This window comes from Schistocerca gregaria, chromosome X (genome assembly GCF_023897955.1).
Source record: "Schistocerca gregaria isolate iqSchGreg1 chromosome X, iqSchGreg1.2, whole genome shotgun sequence".
NCBI classification, from domain to species: domain Eukaryota; kingdom Metazoa; phylum Arthropoda; class Insecta; order Orthoptera; family Acrididae; genus Schistocerca; species Schistocerca gregaria.
The window spans coordinates 426,705,980-426,718,618 of NC_064931.1; the positions used below are offsets into that span (position 1 = coordinate 426,705,980).

Genomic DNA, 12,639 nt, shown 5'->3' on the forward strand with positions numbered 1-12,639 from the left:
ATTCATTCCTCGTAGAAACATATCGTCCGCAAGTTACAGTACTCAAAGTAATATAGAACACACGGAAATACAGTATCTGAAAATAAATGTAAACTACTTGTTAGCACAAACAGACTAAAAATAGCTATCTATAAATTGAATGTCCATAGTTGAATGCTGAAGGCCGATACAAGGGTCCAGCACTGGTTGCCTGACATTCTCAGAAAAATTTTATATTTGCTGGGTAATTCCCTAATGTTTAATGGACACAAAAAATATCTTTAATTTTTTTTTATTATGTATCATTTAGATACATTGGCCATCTTAGTTTCAGGTCACAAGATTTTTCTCCCAAGCATCTGTTTTTTTTAATAATTCAGTAATGGGTTGCCCTAGGCCTTTCAAATAAAAAGCATCCAGTTCAGTACATTCTGGCCTAAAAATTAAAACCATCATTACCTAACTGAATTTTTTAATAACTCAATGATTTTGGTCACATTTTTTTTTAAAAGTTAATTTTTGAACTGTAGTTTTCTAAAGAAGGAGAAATTTCTCAGACTTAATATATTTTTCACTATTTCACTTAATAGTATAGTTGCTTTTGAATGAATATCAATGGTGATAAGCCTACACTTAAAAAATCTGAAAAATTACAAACTTAATAGACCATTATATCACACTTCAGTATAAATTCCAGCTCTGAGATTCAATTGCAAGGTATGAAAAAAAAAAATATGAAAAAAGTCAGAAATAAGTTAAACATATGTGACATCTAGGCTAGTGGAATAAGGTATATCAATTATATAATTTAAACATACCTATGATTACTTGGCATTTTTTATTGAAGATGAGGCAACTAATCATATTATCTTGCTCTCAACTTATTTGTTTTTACTGTGTTGTTTAGTAAATATCTGAGAAGTTCCTTCACTCAATTTGGGTATTGTAAATTCCAGGGGAGACCACTCCTTTAGTACATTCTTAAGTCGCATCCTAACTTGATCCTTCTCAACTTTTTTAAAAGAGGTTCTGGGTCCTGGTGGGTGGTAAAATGTAGCACACCCATCTTGGTTTTAGCAATCAATATTATCAACTTCGCCAATCTACCATTGTTGCCATTATGTCTTTATTTTGTAGTGTCAGCAGTAAACATTTTCCACACTGATGAAGATCTCTATTAGAGGATTTTAATGCGAACTTACACTTGAGCAAGTTATGTGACTGGGGTATAAAATAATGTAAGAATTGAGTGTCTTTGATCTTCAAACGTGTGTCGAATGTTCCACCACAGGACATTGGCAGAGTGTTTTTGTATTTCCTCACAATTTACAAAAAGGCTTCCAATTCCTTTTACCTGCTTTTTAGAGCCTTAAACAGTTTTTGAGGAGTCAACACCTAGTTCTCATAGGTCCACTGCAGGCTAGTTTCCATGACAGCTCACTGTGTTGTATCCCCGGTGCCATCACACACATTCTTCCCACGGCATGATGTGAAAATACAGAACCATCAGAGAAGTAGTTTAGTTTGTTTATTTTATTTTATTTAAATATTTTTTTGCATAGAGTCATCATGCTGCTGACTTTTGCAGATGTCATAGGATCTTTTTACAAGTTTTGTACAAATAGAAGAGATGCACTTTATATTTGCATAATTGATAACATAAAAGTGGTACAAGTATCAATGTACTTTGTAAAGACAACCAAATTGGATATTACATCATAATTATGTCTATTAAAAATGCTGGATTTTACGTAATGAAATATACAGAGATTTCAATTTAGTGTAATACTAATATTCTCTCAAAAAGTGTAAGCACTCATCAACCAAGAACGTTTTCGGTTCCAATTTGAGTAAGTTCCCTTTGTGATACATTATAGAGCTCAGTAGTTTGTTATACCATATCTGGTCATTAATGCAGGGACTATGGTTTCTTGTTTTTAGCTTAGTTCTTTGTTTGTAATAGCAGTCTTTGTTTCTCATATTACATACATGCATATCAGAGCACTTAGTTGACTTGCTTTTGTGTGTCACAAAAAATGTAATTAATTTGGAAAGATAAAGTGAGTAGATGGTGAGGTATTTATGACGTACAAGGATTTCCCTGCAGGATGGATAATCCTGATTGCTCTTTTTGGCAGGGTTAATAATCTGTTCATATGTAGGCTAGAAGCACAATCCCATATCTCTAGTCCATAATTAACCTGTGCATAAAGTGTCCGAGAATAATTCGTTTTTAATGTCTCATCGAAAACTGCTTTTGATAGCTGGCTAATTAGATGTAGTGGACTAATGATTTTATTACATATAAAATTGATAAGGTTCATTGTAGATTTTCATCTCTAATGTAAATACTAAGAGAATAACAAACTTCTGTAGCTACTACTACAATTCCACCCATATTACAACAGAGGTTTGATGTAAATTGATCCTGGAAATAAGTAGTTATTTGATCCACCCCCTAAGTTGCAACCAGTGTTACCTCATTTTGTTTGCCAACAAATAACAGCGAGGTATCGTCTACACAGGTAACCAACTGGGAGTTGAATGGTGGCTCTACCTCATTTATGTACACAAGGAAGAAGACAGGGCCCAACATTGAGCCCTGGGTTACAGCTTGTGCGACATACATATCTGGAGTGGAAATTTATGACCTGATCATTATATTCTGTAAATCAGCTTCGTACACTGGCTACAGTTAACTGCATGGCTGTAGCATTTGTATTATAGGCCTCAAATTTACTTAAGAGTAACTCAAGTCAGAGGCTTTACTGAGGTCTAGAAATATGCCTGCCGTCTGCATACTTTGATAATGGACATCATACACTAGAAATCTTTGGGTAACAGAAGAAATATTGAATTTAATTGATGAAAGGAGAAAATATAAAAATGCAGTAAATGAAGCAGGCAAAAAGAAATATAGACGCCTCAAAAATGAGATCGACAGGAAGTGCAAAATGGCTAAGCAGGGATGGCTAGAGGACAAATGTAAGGATGTAGAGGCTTATCTCATGAGGGGTAAGATAGATACTGCCTACAGGAAAATTAAAGAGACCTTTGGAGATAAGAACACCACTTGTATGAACATCAAGAGCTCGGATGGAAACCCAGTTCTAAGCGAAGAAGGGAAAGCAGAAAGGTGGAAGGAGTATAAGGGCGATGTACTTCAGGACAATAATATGGAAATGGAAGAGGATGTAGATGAAGATGAAATGGGAGATACGATACTACGTGAAGAGTTTGACAGAGCACTGAAAGACCTGAGTCACAACAAATCTCCGGGTGTAGACAACATTCCATTAGAACTACTGACAGCCTTGGGAGAGCCAGTCCTGACAAAACTCTACCATCTGGTGAGCAAGATGTATGAGACAGGCGAAATACCCTCAGACTTCAAGAAGAATATAATAATTCCAGTCCCAAAGAAATCAGGTGTTGACAGATGTGAAAATTACCGAACTATCAGTTTAATAAGTCACAGCTGCAAAATACTAACGCGAATTCTTTACAGATGAATGGAAAAACTAGTAGAATCCGACCTCGGGGAAGATAAGTTTGGATTCTGCAGAAATGTTGGAACACGTGAGGCAATACTGACCCTACGACTTATCTTAGAAGCTAGATTAAGGAAAGGCAAACCTATGTTTCTAGCATTTGTAGACTTAGAGAAAGCTTTTGACAATGTTGACTGGAATACTCTTTTTCAAATTCTGACGGTGGCAGGGGTAAAATACAGGGAGCGAAAGGCTATTTACAATTTGTACAGAAACCAAATGGCAGTTATAAGAGTTGAGGGGCAGGAAAGGGAAACAGTGGTTGGGAAGGGAGTGAGACAGGGTTTTGGCCTCTCCCCGATGTTTTTCAATGTGTATATTGAGCAAGCAGTGAAGGAAACAAAAGAAAAATTCGGAGTAGGTAGTATAATCCATGGAGAAGAAATAAAAACTGAGGTTCGCCGATGACATTGTAATTCTGTCAGAGACAGCAAAGGACTTGGCAGAACAGTTGAACGGAATGGATAGCGTCTTAAAAGGAGGATATAAGATGAACATCAACAAAAGCAAAACGAGGATAATGGAATGTAGTCGAATTAAGTCAGGTGATGCTGAGGGAATTAGATTAGGAAATGAGACACTTAAAGTAGTGAAGGAGTTTTGTAATTGGGGAGCAAAATAACTGATGATGGTCGAAGTAGAGAGGATATAAAATGTAGACTGGCAATGGCAAGAAAAGTGTTTCTGAAGAAGAGAAATTTGCTAACAACGAGTATAGATTTAAGTGTCAGGAAGCCATTTCTGAAAGTATTTGTATGGAGTGTAGCCATGTATGGAAGTGAAACATGGACGATAAATAGTTTGGACAAGAAGAGAATAGAAGCTTTCGAAATGTGATGCTATAGAAGAATGCTGAAGATTAGATGGGTATATCACATAACTAATGAGGAGGTATTGAATAGGATTGGGGAGAAGAGAAGTTTGTGGCACAACTTGACAAGAAGAAGGGATCGATTGGCAGGACATGTTCAGAGGCATCAAGGGATCACCAATTTAGTATTGGAAGGCAGAGTGGAGGGTAAAAATCGTAGAGGGAGACCAAGAGATGAATACACCCAGCAGATTCAGAAGGATGTAGGTTGCAGTGGGTACTGGGAGATGAAGAGGCTTGCACAGGATAGAGTAGCATGGAGAGCTGCATCAAACCAGTCTCAGGACTGAAGACCACAACAACAACACTTTATGATGAAACTTGGTAATTGATGTGATCCTTCCAGAAGCCGGAAGATGTGTCTCTGTTAGCAACTTATTTTTCAAGAAATAATCCACAAGTTGTGTCAGCGATACAACTTCAATGCTTTACTGAATATGGGTATTAATGATATGGGCCTGAAGTTTGAAACCTCTTCCTTGGAACCATTTTTATGCAGTGGTTTAACTGTGTTCCAATTCAATAAATTTGGATAATTTGTGTTCTCTGGTACCACATGATCAGATGAATAATTATTTTAACTAAGTCTTTATTACATTTTTAACCAAAGCATCCCAACCCAATAAGTGCTTATTCTTTAGGTTATTTATTAACCTATCTATTTCCTGTTCACTCACTCCAAATTCAAAAGATCTCTCTTCAACTGGCAGAACTTTACCTTACCATTCACATTTGTGAGATTAACTGCATTGACAGCTGCATATATAAAATATTTATTAAAAGTGTTTCAGGCTTCACTGGAACCTTTAATTACATTTCCTTCATATCTGATGTTTACAACTTCTGTTTCTGGTTTTTGAATGATTTTGCAAAATTTATTTATTACTTTCCATGGAATCTTGGGTATATGGGTTGATTGCACTATTTCACAACTTTATATGTATTTTCTAAGATTTGAAAGCTCTTTCTGGAATATTTTCTTAGCTTCATTATACTTATCCCTAAAAAATCTGCAGCTTTAATGGTTTGTACAGCACATCCAGGTCCTGAATATTTTGCCTAAGTTTGACCATATTTGTTTGAAGTGTCAATCTGGTGTTTCTTGCACCTTGGTTATGGATTAATTCTCTCTGTATTTCCTTAAAAGTATATCATCATAGAATTTGGCGTATTTGTTTTCTGACCCTTTAGTCTCGTAAACCAGATCCCAATCCTCCCTGGCACAGATGTCACAATCTTTTAGGATTTGTATATTTTTAACAACTTTTTTCATTTCTAGGACACTTGTGTTTACATACTTTGCTAGCTGAAATTTGCGGTCAGAGTAGTTGAAATTCGCATTCCAGCACCGAAAACTGTCTTTAATATGTTTACTAAGCGTAAATCTATCTACTCTAAGGACATTGTTACTCTGGTATTAGTATTTACAACATTTATAATATTATGTGAGTTCCGAATATCTATTATTCTCTTGTTAGACGCACTGCAAGTGTTTGTCTCTATATTCAAATCACCAAGTACAGTGAAATCACTGAGACCACATGGGACAACATTCTACTATCCTACTGATTGGTCTCTCGAGCTCCCTACCTCAGACTTTGGTCAATGATAAATCCCAATCACTTTGTTTTCTCATAACCTTTCTGTACCCTTTCGTGTGGAGTTCAATGCGTGTAACTTTGGTCAACCCTTCATTGCTTTACTGATCTAAATTTATTTTCTTAGACTTGAGATTCTCACTGACAAACTGCCACAAGACCACCCTTACACAGTGTTCGTTTACGAAAATCTCTAATACATTATGCTTATTTCTAAGGTTATGCACATTTAGATGCACGAGTTTCAGTGGTATTTTTAATTGACAATTATTAATCTTGATTTATAAAGCACTGAGTTGGTTCACTTATGTAAGTACTGGGTCTTAGAAAGTATTGAAGTGCTTTTCTTCTCCATATGGACTGAGAAGTTGCAAAAGTGTTTTGTGTTGGAGTCATTGGAGCTGTGTATTCTGCAACATTTGATTGAGTACGAGATGCTGAAAAGTCTGCATTTATTGATGCCACAACTTCTGTTGTTCCCAATGACTGATGTGGCAAGCTGACCAGTGGGGGTTGTAATCTGCTTTTTCCACAAAAAATGTCACTTTGAGCTCTGGGTCTTATTGATCCCGAGTATTTCCTGGGGCACTACTTGTGTCTGTCCTTTTAACTAAAGGCCTACTATTGCCTCAAACTGATCTAATTAGAAAAATGGTGCTGTTTCATGTAGTTTGTCAATTGCAGTTGAAAAGTGTGTACTGCTGTGGTGTGATGTACAAGATGGTCTTTACGACACAAAAATTGCGACTCTTTACTTTATTCTGATCTTTATAACGGAACACAAATGGATGAACTGTGGCCTGTCTGTTTACCCCATGCTGCCCTTTTACTTTGTCTTTAACAATACAGGATTAGATTTCAGAAAAGTCAGCAAGAACTAAGCATTCATCAATTGCCAAGGTTTGCTTGTTGCCTTTCATAAATTTACTTTCAGCTTAGGTGACAAAAGATGCATTTCAAATTTTCAAGGTTAGCTACCAGCACTTCAAAAACCACTTGTCTAGGTTTTCCGATTGTCACCATTTTCATTCTGCCTTCTATCACTCATTGTTTGTATTATATGGTCATGCATCAAACTGTCTTCTTCCGATTCAAACATGTCAAGTAAAGCTTGTCTGCCTGGACAATCTCGACATTTTTCCATGATCATACAACTATAACACTTTTTATCAACCCCAAGAATTTAGCAGCATGCTGATAATTTTATTCTCTTTGTTTGAAATATGGCATCAGTTTTTAGCTTTTCTATCAAATCATCATATTCAGTTGTTGAATTTTTAGAACTTCCAACTGGTTTAAGTACAAATTTGCCTTTGAAATGAGACAGAGTCTACTTGACTGTAGTTGCTGCTTTCTCAATTTCTGCATTCAAGGCAAAAGGTCTTATTTTCACTTAGCTTTCTAATTTTAGTAGCAGGTGATACAGCTCGGATTTGACAAGTTGAATCTACTTGTTTTATAGTATCTTGTAAGTCACAAAATTATTTATTCCTTTCTTTGTTAATTACAAATCTCTTATATCAACATGCTGGACACAATGATTTTCCTGGTATTATATTGATAAAATGGTTTTTATTTTTAGAATAGTGATCAATCATTACTCCTCTCATACCTATTGTTACAGGTTTCTTATGTTTCTTAAAATGGTCAAAGAAAGAATGGAAAAAAATGGTGATGAAATTTTTTTAAATATATCATTTAAAGTAGGCCTAATGTCTTAGGAAACACTCCACACACACACTTCTATGACAAGCATTAATAAGAACACCAACAGAACACCGACTATTTTTCAACTGCACACCTCAAGAGCTCATAGTTAACCGAGTGCGACTGAACAGATGATGAAGAAAGGGGAAGACAACATACAGACTTTTACAGGCTTGTCTGTGAGCCAGTACAGACTTGCAGATGCTGTCTGCTAGCCTCATGATACTTTCAGCACAGGAATATCTTCTTAACACATAATCACTACTAACTTTAATTTGCTGTGTTTAAATTATATAATTAACATACTTTATTTGAGTAGCCTATATACTCCAGATGTTAAATAGCATATTTTTTACTCACATTTAAATTTTTTTCACAATTTCCAATTGAATCTCAAAATTGAAATTCATGCCAAAGTTTGATATCATAAAGGTCGATTAAGTGAGTAATTTCCAGATTTTCATCTGATCCCATAACAAAGATATTTCAGAACAAGAAACGAAAAAACTCAAAAACTCCATTTCTTAAAATAGTGTATTTTTAAGTGCAAGATTCTCACCACTGATACTCTGTAAAAAGTACAATAACTACACTGTTTAGTGTAGCAGCACAAAAAATATTAATGCTGAGAAATTACTCCTCCTTTGGAAAAATATTCTTCAAAAAATTGAGGTACTTTTTTTTTAATTTGCAACCATGACTTTGAGCTATTAAAAAAATATTAAGTAAGCAATACATTCATCTAGATAATAATGGTTTTAATTTATACGCCAGTGTGTCCTGAACTAAGTACAAATTTGAAAGGCTTGAGCCAATTCATTAATAAACAACTGAAAAAACACAGATGCTTGGAAAAAATATGGGTTGAAACAAACATGACCACAATTTCCAATTGTTAACCAATAAAAAGTTAAAAATATTTTTAAGTTAACAAAACATCAGGGATTTCACCCAGTAAATAAATTTTTCTAAGAATGTCACAAGCAGCCACTTACTTTTTTCCAGGTTCACTTGGTATGGAAGACCCCAAGAGGAGTTTTTACATCACATCATACATACATTACAGTATTCAATAACATACTATGATCAATTATTAACATTAATCAAGTGTTTGTCACACCCATTATGCATTTTAATATGTTACACCCTATAAGGACTAAACCAGTAATGACAGAAAGAACAGTTACATAAAAAACTTACACTTTTTTTTATTCAGATGCAAATAATGTGAAAATGAGAAAGTGTGTTACGAGTGTGGTGCTTTGCATCTATTAATTTAACATATGTGAATTTTCAAACAAACAGCTGACATACATTTCCTACATTGTGACTTTCTTTTCATAGGTACTACACCATGTGTTCTGCAGAAAGCATTAAGAAGTGCCATCAGGAAAGTTTCAAGGATAATGTGGAAAAGAAAGATAAATAATTGTTGATATAGAAGAGAAAAGCAGCAAAGCAGGGAGAAGAGGTACTAAAAAAATCTGAGAGAGAAATACATGGAAAACAGTGGGAGAAATTAAAGTGTTAGAATGTCACACCATAAACAGGTGGGCTAAACATCACGAAAGGTTCTTATAATTCTTGCCATTAACTATGAAAAGTAGTAAGCAAGGTAACTTGGAATCTTCCTTTACGTCCAAAGAAACAGGGAGCAGTTGTGAAAAATATTGTGTATGAAATGTTGCCTGACTTAAATAAAAATTCTTCGAGATTTAACAAAAAAGAAAAATCTCTGTACAAAAAAACAAACACACACACACACACACAGTCACCTACACTTAACAGATACATGTATGCACACAGTTTCATACTTTATGAAGAAAGGTGCCTTCAGGTGCACAGGATAAGGAAAAACTTTCCAATTAGGAAGTCGAACATGCCCTTTGGGGTCTCCCAGACATTCATGCCATATGACAGTAAGTGTACCAGCCATTGGATTGCAGTGTTGAAATCTGACAGTAGGGAGGATAAAATGGATTATGAAATTGTGAAGAAAGCCAAAGATACTGACGCTATTACACTGTTGATGAAAGAAAAAGTGGTTGGTGTAAGGAGATTACGAAATTCAAGTTTTCGCCTTAGCTCCTCCCCCATGGGCAAATGAAAAATGTCAGAATTCAATGCTAGTGAGTATGTAGTCCAATAGGCAAGGAAATGTGTTTGGGCTTTTTCAATAAAATTCCGTACCATTGAATTCAGGCCATGATTCCTATGTGCCTTTTATAAAAAATTCAATCGATCCAAAGCTGCATTATTAGTTATATTGGTTGAATCTTCTGAGAGGTAAAACACTGAAGTTCTTTTAAAAATAAATATGATTACGAATATATTAACTGACTAATAATAATAATAGAGAAAATTATAATCTAAAATGCACTCCCCCACACCCCTACTGCTTTCACTCCGAAACACCTTCTTTCAATGCTAGAATGGTTAAAGACTGTACAAACATCATACTTTTAGTTTGCTATTTTGTTCACAGTCCATAGCAACTGGAGCCTACATATACACAAAGCTGAAGGTAAGACACACAATCACCTGTATCAGATGGGGGAAAGAATAAAAAAATTTCAAAATGGAATATACTAAATCCTCAAAAATTTATACTTATGTCAGTTAAGAAGCAACCAAAAAATTTAGTTTCCAGGCTCTTCTCCACATCACACCCTTGAAATATATTAAAGGCCATCACAGTATTTTCACTGATACGTATACAAATAGCTGAAAGTAGAAAATTTCTTAGTAAATCATCTCATGTTACGAAAAAATATTTTGTCAGGAAAAGGCATGGATACCGCTTCAATGCTTTGCATTGCCTGAATGTGAAAAGCCAATAGCACTAATTAGAACTATGTTCGATTAAATATTACCATCACTATAATTCACTGTTATTTGAAAACTAGAAAATGGTAGAATATATTTTAAAAAGATCTATAAATAGCTTGCGGCTCATGGGTCACAACATTAGGTAAAAGTGCACTAGTGAAGGCGTGTACAAGCAATACCCAGTGTGTGTCATAAAACATCACTGATTTCTAAATAGCATAATACATGTCTACGTAAAAACGGGAAGAGGTATAATTTCTGTTACGATGGCACAAGTTGCATATACAAAACAAAATGCAACCCTATATGTGAATGTAAAATTTTCACTATTCGAAGAACTTCGCCAACTAATGTAATAGCCTAAGGTTATAAGCAGGGGTTCTGCTAGATTAATATGTGGAATACCTTCAGGGCTCGCTGACTTTTTAGTAATACTTCATGTCCGCTTCAGGTGTTGCCGCTGGTCCTCGTCGCAATTAGACGTACAGCATCCCACGGATGCTCACACCGCATTCCCACTCCACTTGTGGCAACAAAACCGATAAATGCAGACACCCTAATACCAAAGTTTATCGCTTATAATCGGAACCGGAATATATACTTGCGCTAAACAGTGTTTTTCATGAATCTCCACTTCGCAACCTGTTTGCTATGGGAGTCTTTCGGACCATTAAATCTTCCAACCGGGGTACATTGTCAAACGACAATTTTTAGTTCATTAATGCAAAAATTGTTTAATATAAATTATCCTAGCTGCAAACACAGTATAACAATGAACCTAACACTAAAAAATAATGTAAAAATAAATTATAAGCAAAGTTTAGCCCATTCTAATTATCACCGAACTATCAACGCAGTAAACAAAACTTCTGCCACAGGTAATCAAACAACCAGAGGTAACACCTACTGCCTACATCGCTACCGATCAATGAAAGCACCGTTACGTCATAATCTACAGCCATGTTTCCATTGGCAGGAATTTCTTACATGTGCATACACCCACCACCATTCGCATAAGTCAACTTACATGTGAATGCACCCAACTTAGCACAATACCTTGCAATCTTACGAGTAAGTTACGAAAGATGAATGAAAACCTACTTACTTGCTGATGTCACTTTCCCCACCACGGCCCACAAGCTTCAAAAACTGGAAATAGGTGGAACTGCTCTCATCCTGCTGTGGTCCGATCGACGGCACAGATCTAGAAACGTTTGTTTACATACTTGGAAAATTTGCGTCATTCCAAATTAAAGGGCTTAGTCTTCAACTAAATAAACAAATACTTCCTGAAGTGGCGAAATGTTCTTGAACAGTACGACAGGAATATCACACTAACATTCAGCAATTCCTTGGAATTACTTACTTGTAGCAGAGTAACACATCATCATTTGAAGTGGCGAAATGAATTAAAAAGAATTGAAACTGAGAGTGTGAACTTGTTGAGGTTCGTATTACTACAAAAAAGTCAGTATTGTAAAGGAATACTATGTTTCAGAAAAAATAATTTTTTGCTTTGGTTTTTGAGTGTAATTGTCACAGTAAGCTAAGATTTATTTGTGGTGTTAGAGATTTAAAACTACTCTTGACCCTCATTAAAATCCTGTTTGAACATAGCAGTCTGATATTAGCGCTGTTATTGAGTAATGACTGTTCTGCTCAGTACTATATTGTTTGGCTACAAAATTAAGTTCCACACTGCTGAAACAAAAGTATATTTACAGCCCCTCTGACCGATTAGAACCTTTACTAATCCTGAAAATAACTGTTAAGGTAAAAATCTTAGTTTCCATTGTACCTTCAGTGCACTGTACATAAAATAAAAATTTAAAAATAGTGCTCTTTGGAATTCAATACTTGCATTTCAGTGACTCCAGTTGCTACATATTTCAGTATTACTTGTAATTTAATGAGAGCTGCTACAGTCTCTCACATAGGTGAATTACACGTTTGTGCAGATCCAGAAATATGGCTCAAAAAGAATACAAAATTGATTTTTTTTGTTCGAAAATGATTTTCGAGCGACACGTCATCCTAGTAAGATAACGCCTTATTAGCGTATTTGGTTCCAAAACGATTCCTACGAGATGCCCATTTCCGTACC

At 35.3% G+C, this 12,639-nt stretch overlaps 1 protein-coding gene across 4 annotated transcripts in view; it reads right to left on the reverse strand.

Annotated features, from left to right (window-relative positions):
* The window catches only part of LOC126299578 (uncharacterized), a 152,077-nt gene extending 140,593 nt beyond the window's left edge, over positions 1 to 11,484 (reverse strand). For 2 of the 4 annotated variants that reach the window (XM_049991587.1, XM_049991590.1), the window contains exon 1: positions 10,941 to 11,484. The gene's annotated coding sequence lies outside the window, so the exon portion shown is untranslated. The remainder of the gene's footprint in view (positions 1 to 10,940) is intronic. The other 2 variants (XM_049991589.1, XM_049991588.1) reach the window with 2 other exon arrangements.
* Positions 11,485 to 12,639: the final 1,155 nt, after the last annotated feature.